This window comes from Myotis yumanensis, unplaced genomic scaffold, assembly GCF_028538775.1.
Source record: "Myotis yumanensis isolate MYYU_CA2020_CCGP unplaced genomic scaffold, mMyoYum1.0.hap1 SCAF_11, whole genome shotgun sequence".
Classification (NCBI taxonomy): Eukaryota; Metazoa; Chordata; class Mammalia; order Chiroptera; family Vespertilionidae; genus Myotis; species Myotis yumanensis.
This window is the reverse complement of record NW_027223762.1, coordinates 49951219-49963258: the sequence shown is the minus strand read 5'-3', so window position 1 is coordinate 49963258 and position 12040 is coordinate 49951219.

The following is a 12040-nucleotide window of genomic DNA, read 5'->3' as shown; positions in this document are numbered from 1 at the left end:
TGGCAAAATATGAAACCCAAGGAGAACATAAAATTATATGATAAAAATTGGCAAAGCATTGGTTTTGTTGCTGGAGGTGGACGGGTCTGGAAACAGGTTCTTGTGATGTTGTGGGAAAAAGCATTTGAGGGACAGTCGCAAAGGAGGATTTGAGCCACACTGGCAAGATTTATGAGAGCCCAAAAGTATGGCCAGAGAGAAGAAAGGGCAGGCAGGGTACAGATGTCCTTGAAAATACTGCCACACTTGATGAGGCTCTTTCCCAGAGGGTCTAGAGGCAGCAGCTGGTCGACATTGTCGGTCTGCCCCCAGGTACACCACGCCCCATGTCTCATCCACAACCAGATGGTTCAGCTCCATCTCGCTGTGGAAGAGATCTAGCTTCCAGGGCAGTAGGCTGGCATTGGTGCCCACCGGGCCCAGGAGGGTCAGGGCCCAGAGGTGCAGCGCCATCACCCCAGCACAGAGGCTCCAGGAACCTATCCCAGTATCTGCTCCTGGCTGGCATCAGAATTCTTAGCTGTGTGACCTTGAGAAAGTTACTTAACTTCTCTGTGCCTCACTTCCCCCACCTGTAAATCGGTTGCCAAGGCTAGATAACGCCAGGGCTGCATGCTGCCCCTTGGCGATGGCCTTTGTTAAATTTTAATGATATTTTCTTGGGTTTGGAAAGGGGAAGGTTTTTTTTTTCAAATTATCCAATTTCTTTCCTGGCTTTTCCCAGGTTATGCTAATGCCTCCCCCATCCAATCCCTCTCCTAGATCTTCTGGGGTTTGGTACCCTTATCCTACCCAGTCTTCTTCCCAGACTTTCCCAGGGTGGTCTCCTCCCCTTTACAGGGGCCCTTTTGTCTCCTACTGTGAAGGCCCCATAGTTCTGCTTCATCATTTGGCTTCTACTGCGCATGTGCTTAGTGCAAACACTTTCTTCTCCTCCTTTCGGTGCTGCTTGTTGCCTGTGGTGATTGGAAAGCCAGTCCATCAGCTGTTAATGTGTTTAACAGATCGATGAGGGCTGTTCCCTGGAGTGGAACTGCCCCTTCTTAGTTAATCAGGCTGGGTCAAATGTTTGCTCCCTTCCTTTGTGTTCATATCTAACCAACTGCCTCCTGTCGCAGTTCCCTGAGTTGGAGAAGCTATAAGGTACAGAAACCCAGGACCGACAGTAGCTTTCCCCGCTCCTTTTTTCAACTGAAGACACGACTCTCCAAAGTGCCGTGCCTGCTGGGACATCTCCCGGGGCAGAGGCAGTGCCCCTCAGGCACGGTTCACATAGCAATTCTAAAGCTCCTGCGCGGTGGCTCGAGGCAGGGGGTGTTTACGTACCAAGTTCCTTCATCCTTCCTTCATGGAAGAAAGATTCCATGTTGTCCTCTTTGTCGGTGATGTCCTCCACTCATTATCCTAGTAATCCTTTGAGACTTAGTTTGTCTCATCTTTCTAGGCTAACTTGAGCCTCCGTGGTCATCTGTACATTGAACAGCAACAGCACAATGTACATGGAACTGTATATAAAATTACCTTCCCTACCAACTTTTATAAAGTCTCAATATAAAGCGTGCCTTTATTTCCCACTAGAATGCATACAGGCAATACAAGTTCGTTTGTGTGGTTTTTTTTGTATTCAATTAAATACATATCCACTGGCTATTTCATACATAAAATACAGTGCTAGGCACTGGGGAGAGGGGACAGAGAGTTGAAGAATTTATGGCCCAAGCCTCAAGACTCACCATCTAAGAAAAAAAAAATCTAGAAACTGGAGAGCATTATGCTAAGTGAAACAAGCCAGTCAATGAAGGAAAAATACCACATGATCTCACTCTTTCATGGATAATTAAGACCATTACAAACTTTTGAACAATAATAAATACAGTGGCAGAGCTGCCTCAAACCGATTGTCGGACTGCAGTGGTAAGGCCAGGGAGGGTTGGGGGACAGGAGGGAGGGGAGTAGGAGATCAACTGAAGGACTTGTATGCATCCATATAACCATAACTAATGGACATAAGACACTGGGGGGTAAGGGAGGGCAGGGGCTTGTCAAGGGTGGGGGGGAAAAAAGGACACTTATGTAATACCCTTTGTAATACTTTTAGAGAAAAATAAAAAAATAAATAAAATAAAATAAAATAAAATAAAATAAAATAAAATAAAAAATCTATTTCACAAAAACTAATCGATTTCACTTCTTAGATAAGGTAAACTTTCTTTTATTTTGTTAAACTTTATTTTGATGAGGACACAGCATGAGATCTAACCACTTAACAAAAGTTTAAGGATACAATACACTATGGTTAACTATAGGCACAGTGTTGCCCAACAGATCTCCAGAACTATTCCTCTCCTATTACTGAAACTTTTAACCCATTGGTTAACAATTCCTCATTTCTCTCTCCCCGCAGCCTCTGGTAACCATCATTTCACTCTCTGATTCTGAGTCTGACTATTTTAGATACCTCATATAACTGAGACCATGCTGTACTTGTCCTTCTGTGACTGGCTTATTTCACTTAGAATCATGTCCTTCATGTCCTATGTTATTGCATATGACAGAATTTCCTTCTTCTTAAAGGATGAATAATATTTCATTTTATGTGTATACTACATTGGTTTTATGCATTCATATACAGATAGAGATTTAAGTTGTTTCCACATTTTAACTATTATGAATAGTGCTATTATATATTTGGAGTCCTGATTTGCATTCTTTTGCATAAATATCCAGGATTGGAATTGCTGGATCACATTATAGTTCTGTTTTCAATATTTTGAGGGAGGAATCTCCAGACTGTTTTTCATAGTAGCGGCATGGTTTTACATTCTCACCAGCAGGGTATAAGATCCCCCATTTCTCCGCATCCTCACCAACACTTGTCATTTCTTCTTTTGAGGTGATAGCTCGTTTTGGTTTTGATTTTCATTTCCCTAATGATTAGTTGAATTTGAGCACCTTACTTTTATATGTACTATAATTTTAGAGTTAATAGTATAATAGAGAGAGAGTAATTAAGTATGGAGAAATGTGGGAAGGCTTCTTGAAAAAGGTGGGCTTTGTTATGAAATTTGAACATGGATAGAATTCTTGATGAAGATAACAAATTGAACAAAATAATACTTATTGGCTATATCCTGTGTTTTCTTTTTTATTTTAAATATATTTTTATTGATTTCAGAGAAGAAAGGGGAGGGAGAGAGAGATAGAAACAGCAATGATAAGAGACAGTCACTGATCAGCTGCCTCTTGCACGCCCCTACTGGGGATTGAGCTGACAACCCGGGCATGTACCCTGACCTCCTGATTCTTAGGTTGACCCTCAATCACTGAGCTACACTGGCCAGATTATCCTATGTATTCTTTTACTTACCACATTTCAAATGTACTCCTGCTGAGAAAGCTTTTCACTCTGGTGAATTAGATCTCTACAACCTGTATTATAATTGTACTCTTAGTATTTATAATGTCACTTTCAAAACATTGTTATAAAACATCATTTCAAAAATATAATAATCACGGACTCCATTTATTGATAAGCAAATGGATATTCAGGCAGGTAATCGACAGATGAAAATAACAGGTTTTAAAATTTTATAACTAATAAATCTCTATTTTGACAGAATTTTTTTAATTTAGAAAATTTTCATTTTATTTTGGATCTGAAGTAAGAAGATAATATAGAATATATCATGTCTCCTTTTAATTTGAGAAAAATGTACAGCTTACTCAATGTTAAATGTTATGGAAACCAGAGACACCTGTGCACGGTTCCAAAGGTGGCATGTACAGGAATGTCACCAGAAAAGACTGTGCCAGGAGTGCGCCTGCCTTGAGCCAGCCTTTAGCGTGTGGGTTCTTCATTTCATGCAGGAAAGATTTCAAAACATGAGTCCGGGTGATTTGGAGAGCACATTTTTAAAGCTGGGACAGTAAAACAAAGAAGAGCTTAGGAGAGAAGAAGCAACAGGAGAGAGCCTGGGTAAGGCTGCTTTGGCTCTCTGGAAACTTTGTAGGACAGAAGTGAGCCGTGTGGAGCTGCATGAACTCACTGAGAAGTAAAAGTCACAGTGACAGAAGTGAGCCAAGATGAGCTGCTTTTAGCTCAATGCAAAGTCTAGGATAGAAGAAGCATCAGGAGACAGCCTAGGCCAATGGTTCTCAACCTTCTGGCCCTTTAAATACAGTTCCTCATGTTGTGACCCAACCATAAAATTATTTTTGTTGCTACTTCATAACTGTAATGTTGCTACTGTTATGAATTGTAATGTAAATATCTGATATGCAGGATGGTCTTAGGTGACCCCTGTGAAAGGGTCGTTCGACCGCCAAAGGGGTCGCGAGACCCACAGGTTGAGAACCACTGGCCTAGGCGGTGATCTGTGTTGGTTCTCCAGAAATGTTATAGGAAAGCAGTGAGCTGCTGTTAGCTCACTGAAAAGTCAGAGAACAGGTGGCCTTGGAGGCAGGAACAGGAGGTTAGCTTGGGAGGAGCTGTCTCTTCTTCTTGCTTCCCTGGTTGCAAGTCTCCTGGGGACCCTTACAGCTCAGGAGGAAGGGAGCAGAGATACACGCCTGAGAAAGAGAGAAGAAAGGCATGGGTGTGCTCCCCAGGGAGCCTGTGCTGGCTTTCTTCATCTTCAGGGGTTTTATTTGTTTTCTAAATGTGGGGAATTTTAAGGGAGGATTTTAAGGAATCCTCAGGGAAGGATTTTAATAGAATATTCATCAGCTTTTGAGGTGTGTCCTTCCAGGTGTTGGTTTCCACTGATTGGTTGGTCAGTGCTAAGGGAGTGGGTCCTTAGTCATTGCACCTGGTCCTGAGGTCAGCCATGGGGTCACGCCATCTGATGTTGCTGCTTTTTGAACCTGGAGCTGAAACAAAACGGAGGTCTAAATATTATCTCTATTTTGACAAAAACTCTGTCTCCATGGTAAGCAGACCTGAATCTTTGTTCCTAGGAGTATTTGATGCGGGTCAGTACTTCATTTTTCTGAGGATCCAGTGGTTAAGGGAGTGGTCACAGAAGGGCTTATATGGGAGTCATGTGAGGCTAGTCTCTGGCCCCTTGTTCCCCTCTAAGGGGGTCTACAGCATGACTAGCCATATGCCAGGGAAGGGAAGGTCAGGGAGGGTCTAAATGCAATGACCAATAATATGAAAGGTCATGGAGTTTAAGCCACATGACCAGGGGTATGTTAGGGGAGAAAAGGTCACCGTGGGAGCAAGGTCCTTGTTTTTCCAGTTTTGCCCATTGCTGGGCACCTGGGGCTTTCTGCCCTGGTGACCTCCTATGCTTGGCCCAACGTCCTGATTCTGCCCCTGTCTGTCTAGCTGCCAACCACAGGAAGATATATAAAGACAAAGATAAACTTTAATTAGTGATGCACTTATCACATGTACAAAATAAGATACCTACATGGATATAAAAAAGAGAAGTAACTTTTTAAAAAGTTGTGGTAGCAGTGTTTTTATTAATGATGTATTATTATTTAGAGCCCTCCGGGTGTGGAACTGTCTCATTTTCAAATACATGTGTTAGAACTTCCTATTTTTATAATTGTTAAAAGAGAGTCTAAAATTATTAAGAGAGATTCTCCTCATTCTCTTATCTTTATTTTTCCTTCTTTCGTCTGATTCTCACTTGGAAGGATGACTTATTTTCTTCCAAGATATCTTATAAAAGGTTGAATGCGTATATTTTGTGGGGGCTAAAAAAATATTAATACTTCTCCTCTTAATTTCTAAATTCTTCTGGCTGGGCTAATAACCAAATTAACAGAGACCGATTAACAGGAGAAAATCAAAGTTTAATACCTGAGCATTGGGAATTCACATAAACATGATAAATCCATGAAAATTCCAAAGACAATGAGGCAATCTTGGGTATATTAGACGTTTTAGACAAAGGAGAAAAGGGGGTAATGGGGTATTAGAAGTGAGAATGGGCAATTTACAGGTGGCTGAGGAAGAGCTGAACACATGGCAGGAAAATCCTTGCTAGGTGAGGCAGAAACAATGGGAGACAGGGGGCATGTAGCTAACAGGCACCTGCCTTCCACCCTCTTGTTTACCATACTTCATTTAAATCAGGCCAAGGCAACAAAGAAAAAATAAATAAATAAATAAATAAATAAATAAATAAATAAAAGGCTAAGGCAGCATCCTAGGATCTCCTTCCTGAAGCAGAATCTCTGTCTGAATCCTTGGGCAGGACAGGGGCGAGGGTCAATGATTTTTCTCCTGAGTCTTGTTTCTTTATAAACAGCTTAAAACCAATATCCCCAAAATCATTTAAAACATTTGAAGCAGAAAACAAGTGATGAGCTGATGAGTGTGTTACAAAGAATGATGGGTGAGAGAAAGTTGACAGAGTGATTTTTTCATTGTTATTTTTTTCTCTAATTTCTCCCCCAAAATGGCTTCATTTACAATACTACTGACAATAGATGCCCACCATTAAAAATAGTTAAGTGTATACTTAGTAGCTCTTGGCACAGAAACGGGTCATTTAAAAATCAATCTTATTTACTTTCTGTAGAGTCTGCCCCCCAACATGTCAATATATACTGAAATATGACAAAAATCCTAAAGGTTTTTCTGATCCAAAAACTTGGTCAGCCTCAGAAAGAGTTCTGAAAATTTATTGTCTCCAAAAATGCACTTAGACCCAGATTTTTGAATCAGACCCACTTTTCTTTTCCAATGCCAACCCTTTCTACTAAGCCTTGGAGAGCTAGATTAGGCAATGCATTACACAAAAGTGTTTGTAGAGAGTTCATCAATCTCAAATGTGATGATTCAGATCCTGAGGATTCCACCTTCCCCCTTTCTCTTTTTACTCAATTTTTTTTTGTACCTAGGATTTAAAATGTAGGTTATTTTCTGTGAGAAAAACACCAGAAATAATCTATGTTCATATATCTCCTATACATTAAATAGTGAATTTAAAAAATCAATATATTTAAAATCATATAATCATATTCTGTGATTTTGTACAAAAATATTTGTAATATATAATCTAAATAAAATTTAAGTCCATTTGTGTTATTGACTAAAGTAGGGCTTTTAACATTATAGACAGATACATAGAGGTTCACAGAAATGCATAAACATTTGTATATTACAATTCAGTTTAAGGATTTCATTACCAAGTTAAAATTTTTAAAAAATAATATGGAAAACATAACTAACTTGTGCATAACAAATATGGACTCTGACAATTATCTCATGATTGTCTACAAAATGAAGAAGGCCTAATGTATTTTTCCATCACTAATAACTTCCTATTTGTGGAATAGTGAGTTGTTATAACCAGTGCAACCTCTCTCAATTATATTTCTGTCATCTGTAAATAGGAGTAACTATTATCTATGGGACCAGCAGGTGGCTGGCCCAACTGAAGCTCTAGTCACGACTTCTGTGCTGTAATTTAAAGTGTCAAGTCAGAATTAAGATGTTGATCAGCAATGTATTTATTATCTCCTTTAGTTCTATCCCATTTCTGTTTTTTCTCCATAATTTGTAAGATGATAAATTATTACTATTTTGTATCATTACAAATATAACCTCCTTTATATTCTTAAAGAAGCTTTACCCAAAAAAAAGGAAAGAAAAAATCTGTTTCATACCAAAACTAATCACTGAGATACTTTCCAGCTCCAACACTAATAGTCTACATTTACCACCTTCCTCATCCAATGAAATTGACCTGCCTGCATGCATTTTCTGTCGCAGAGATGTTGTCAGATTGAAACAAACATTTATAAAAGGCTTTGATCTTCTGAAAAGAAAAAGCCTTATGAAAGATTATTAGATCAAAAGTGCTTTCATGATTAGGTGTATGGGTTTTTTCAAATGCCCTAGGCAATAGAATAATTTTAGAAGATTATTATAATGATAGGGAATCTGACCCTTTTATTGTGGTGGTAGCGCTTATAGTCCTCAGCACTGGGATTTAATTAAAAGAGGAAGAGATTTTTAAAATGTCCCAATGTCCTCAAACAGTCTCTGTTAAGTCTCCATGTTTAAACTCTATATTTCGGGACACAGAGAGAGAGTTATATTTTGAGATATATATATCAGGTTAGTGACTTTGAGAGACTTTATGAGGATGAATCACTGAATCAACAAGATATTGGGTCACTCTGCCTTATAGCCATTTAGTTTCTTCTCAGTGTGTTAAATAACTAAATGGAAGCCCTTAAATGGGGCCTATTTTGGTAGAATGAATTGTTTAATATCCACAATATAGTGAAATAATTTTGTTGCTAACATTTCTGCATGATTATTCAGGTAGAGAACAAGTGTGTGGAAGAAGGAGGCTTCTTCCTCAACTTGGCCTTCCTCCTGAATTAAGGAACTTAATCACTTAGCACCAAGTTATTAACATAGGAGTTGTCATGTGAAGACTATAATTCATGAGTCCAGCTAATTTTTCCCCTCAAAATTATTCACTCTTTATTTCACCGGTATTACTCTTATCCTCCTCCTCATAATTATTCTTGCCCCTCTCTGACCTTGGCTTTCTTGCCTCTAACCTCTATTTAGCTGCCAGAGTGAACAAGTCTATTCTCTGCAAAATAGCCTTCACTTACTTCAGTGCTTTGAACAGTGGTTGCCAAAGTGAATGCATCACACTCCCTCCCAGAATACACTTAGTAATTTATTAATATGTAGGAATAAAATATTAGAATTTTTATTTGTGACTTATTGCATCCTTTTAAAACATGTTTTGTTTGTGTGAATACTTTGCAGTGTTTTCAATATATTGGTACAATAATACCTGAATATCATTTATAGATAAATGTTTGCATTAAAATGTATTGTTAAAATATACTTAAAAAATAAGATACCACTTTACATCTATTAATATAGCTAAAATTAAAATGACTGACCTTACCAAGTGTTGGCAATAAACTTTGGTAACCAATATTTTGCCACCATGAAGTGCCTTTTCAAAATGTTGATTTTGAGCAGTTTATGAAGAAACAAGAGATTCAAAAAGAAAGTTTGACCATGGCCCCTTTGCTGCCCTAGAGATTCAGAGAAGCCTGCATAGAGAAGGAGACTTTAGGATGTCTGTTCCCCTTAGCCTAATTTGAATTAAGTCTGGTAAATAAAAGGACTTTAGGCCAATGCCTTAGCTAGATAACCCCGCGTCCCATTGTTTTTGAGTTGCCTAGCAAAGTTTCCTGCCATGGATGTTCAGCTCTTCCTCAATCACCTGTAAATCATTCATTTTCAGATCTGAAATCTAATACCCTACTCCCCCTTTTCTCCTTTGTCTAAAAATGACTTTTATACCTACTGTTGCCTTGTCAGTGTAGGTAGCTAGATATCAATAAAGGAAGGGAGCAAAGGGAATCGGACATCTATCCTAATAAGCCAGGGAGCTACATAGGACAATAAGCCTGCTTGTTTCACTAGAAAGTTAAAGCTTCATGCACTCCCCAGGAAACCACCGCTCATTCCCTGCAGATTACTGTCCGGAGGGATAGAAAAATAGAGGGGGTCCTCACTGGTTTGGCTCAGTGGAAAGAGGTCAAGGGCACATACCTTGGTTGTAGGCTCCTCCCCGGCCCAGGCCCAGGTTGGGGCTAGTGCAGGAGGCAACAAATTGACGTGTTTCTTTCACATCGATAATTCTGTCTTTCCTACTCTCTTCCACTCTCTCTAAAAATCAATGGAAAAATATCCTTGGGTGAGGATTAAGAAAATTTAAAAAAAGAAAGAAAGAAAAAGGAAAGAAAAATACAGGGGAATTCCTCTGCTGGGCACAGGCCCATTAGAAGCCAAGATGGCACAGGGTGGAGATGCTTCTATAGACATTCAGTAGAAACTAAAATAGCAACATCAAGGCCTATCTGCCTAGCCTGGGGAAAGAATCTGATTGGATAAGGGACAAGGAACTCTGAAAGATCTAGGAAATATAGATTAGAAATAGAAGCTCACTTAAGCTTGAGAAGTTGATTGGTTAGTTTGAAGAAGCACCTAGTCCTTCCCAAACCCAAGATAATGCAATTTCAGCTTAACAAAGAATCTCTCTTTCTCTCTCTCTCTCTCTCTCTCTCTCTCTCTCTCTCTGTAAACGCACTTGCCCTGCTTGCTCATGCATTTTCTCTTCATAGTAGCCACGTGGGTCTAGCAGCCATGTGGCCAGCAGCCCTGCAGACTCAAAGTGTGGGCCTGTGCACAGCCAGCTGAAGAGGAGTAGGAACAGAGACTAAGCTAGCTGGATGGTGACAAAGACTGGACTGGACTGAGACAATAGTACAGAACTTTTGGAAACTGGCCTTTGTACTGGGCTTGATGAACACAAATTAGACTTTTTCTATGGCAGGATGGTTGGAGATGAGATACTGAGAACTCAGGGGCAGTCTTTAGATTTTGCTTCTACAATGAATCTTACCATGAATTCACATCCTCCCAAACATGGGTCTCCCCGAATGCTTTCCTTGCATCTCAATGAAAGGACTCCATTTCTACTTGCAGCAGCCTCACTGTCTTTAGAAGTCTCCTGATTATGTGAATTCCCCATAAGCATTTATTAAAATTTTGTTTTCTCCTGTTAATCTGTCTCTGTTAATTTGATTATCAGCCCAGCCAGAAGAATTTAAAGAGTGGGAGGACAAGAATTAACAATTTTTAGCTCCCACAGTAAGCATGTTGAGGAACTGGATTTCTCATGTTGCTAAAGGGAATAAAAAAAATGGTACAAACTGTGGAGAGCGGCTACAGCATTTGGACAGGTTCAAGTCATCGGACTAATGAGAGGGCACGGTCCTCTCATGGCAAAGCCAGGCGCAGGTTCCAGCTTGGAGGGCAAAGCCCTCCCAGCACAATTATAGCCAAAGGCTATGGTTGTAAACTTGACCTTATGGGCCAAACCTGTGGTCCCAGGTGGCTGAGTGATGTAGGCTGCTGGAGGTGCAGCAAGTGCTGCCAAAACAAAGCTTGATAGAGTTCTCAGGTGCATGTAATTAAATAGATTTGAAACTTGCGAGAACATTGTAAACATCTTGACCACGCCCTTGCTTTGTGGGGTCTGACTATCAAATTAAGACTCAGCTTGCAGGCTGTGGCACTGTCTCTCCATCCAAGAACAGTGTCCCACCAGGCCTCAACTGTATTCTCTGTCTGTCTTCTTTCATCCTTCACCGCCCTCCTCAGGTTCACCCCTGGCTGTGCTGGACACAGTTCATACAAGATTTAGTAACAGTATGGCAGTTTTCTATAAACAGGTAAACACACAATTCACATGATCCAGCCATTCATGCCCTAGGTATGCACTCAAGAAAAGAGAATGTGTATGTCCATACAAACACCCCTGCATGAGTGTTTATACCAGCTTTATTTATAATAGCCAGAAACTGAAAACCACTCAAATTTCTATCATCAGGTAAATGGATAAATTAATCTGGTATATCCCTTTAATGAAATACTTTTCAGCAATAAAAAGGAATGAGCTTACCTGGCTGGTGTGGCTCAGTAGTTGAATGTCGATCTATGTGCTAAGATGTCATCAGTTTGATTCCCAGCCAGGGCATCTGGGTGTGGGCTGTATCCCCAGCAGGGGGAGTGCAAGAGGTGGCTGATCCATGTTGACGTTTCTCATTGATATTTCTATCTCTTTCCCTCTCCTTTCCTCTCTCTCTAAAAATAAATAAAAACATATATATATATATTTATTGATATATAGATATAGATATCTATATATCAATAAATATATATATATATATATTAGGGAATGAGCTTGATACCCACAACAACACAGATGAATTTCAGAATAATTACATTAAATAAAAGTTGCCAGGCAGAGAGTAGTACATACTGTATACTTCCATTTCTATAAAACTCCAGAAAATTGAAATTTAGTTAACAGTCAAAGAAAGCAGATCAGTGGTTGCATGAAGATGGGAGGGGAGACAGGTGGGGAAGAGATTTAACTAAAGGACATAAAGAAATGTTGTAGGTATTGGCTATGTTCATCAGCTTTGTTGTGATCACTATTTAACGAGCATACAATATGGCAGAACTTGTGAA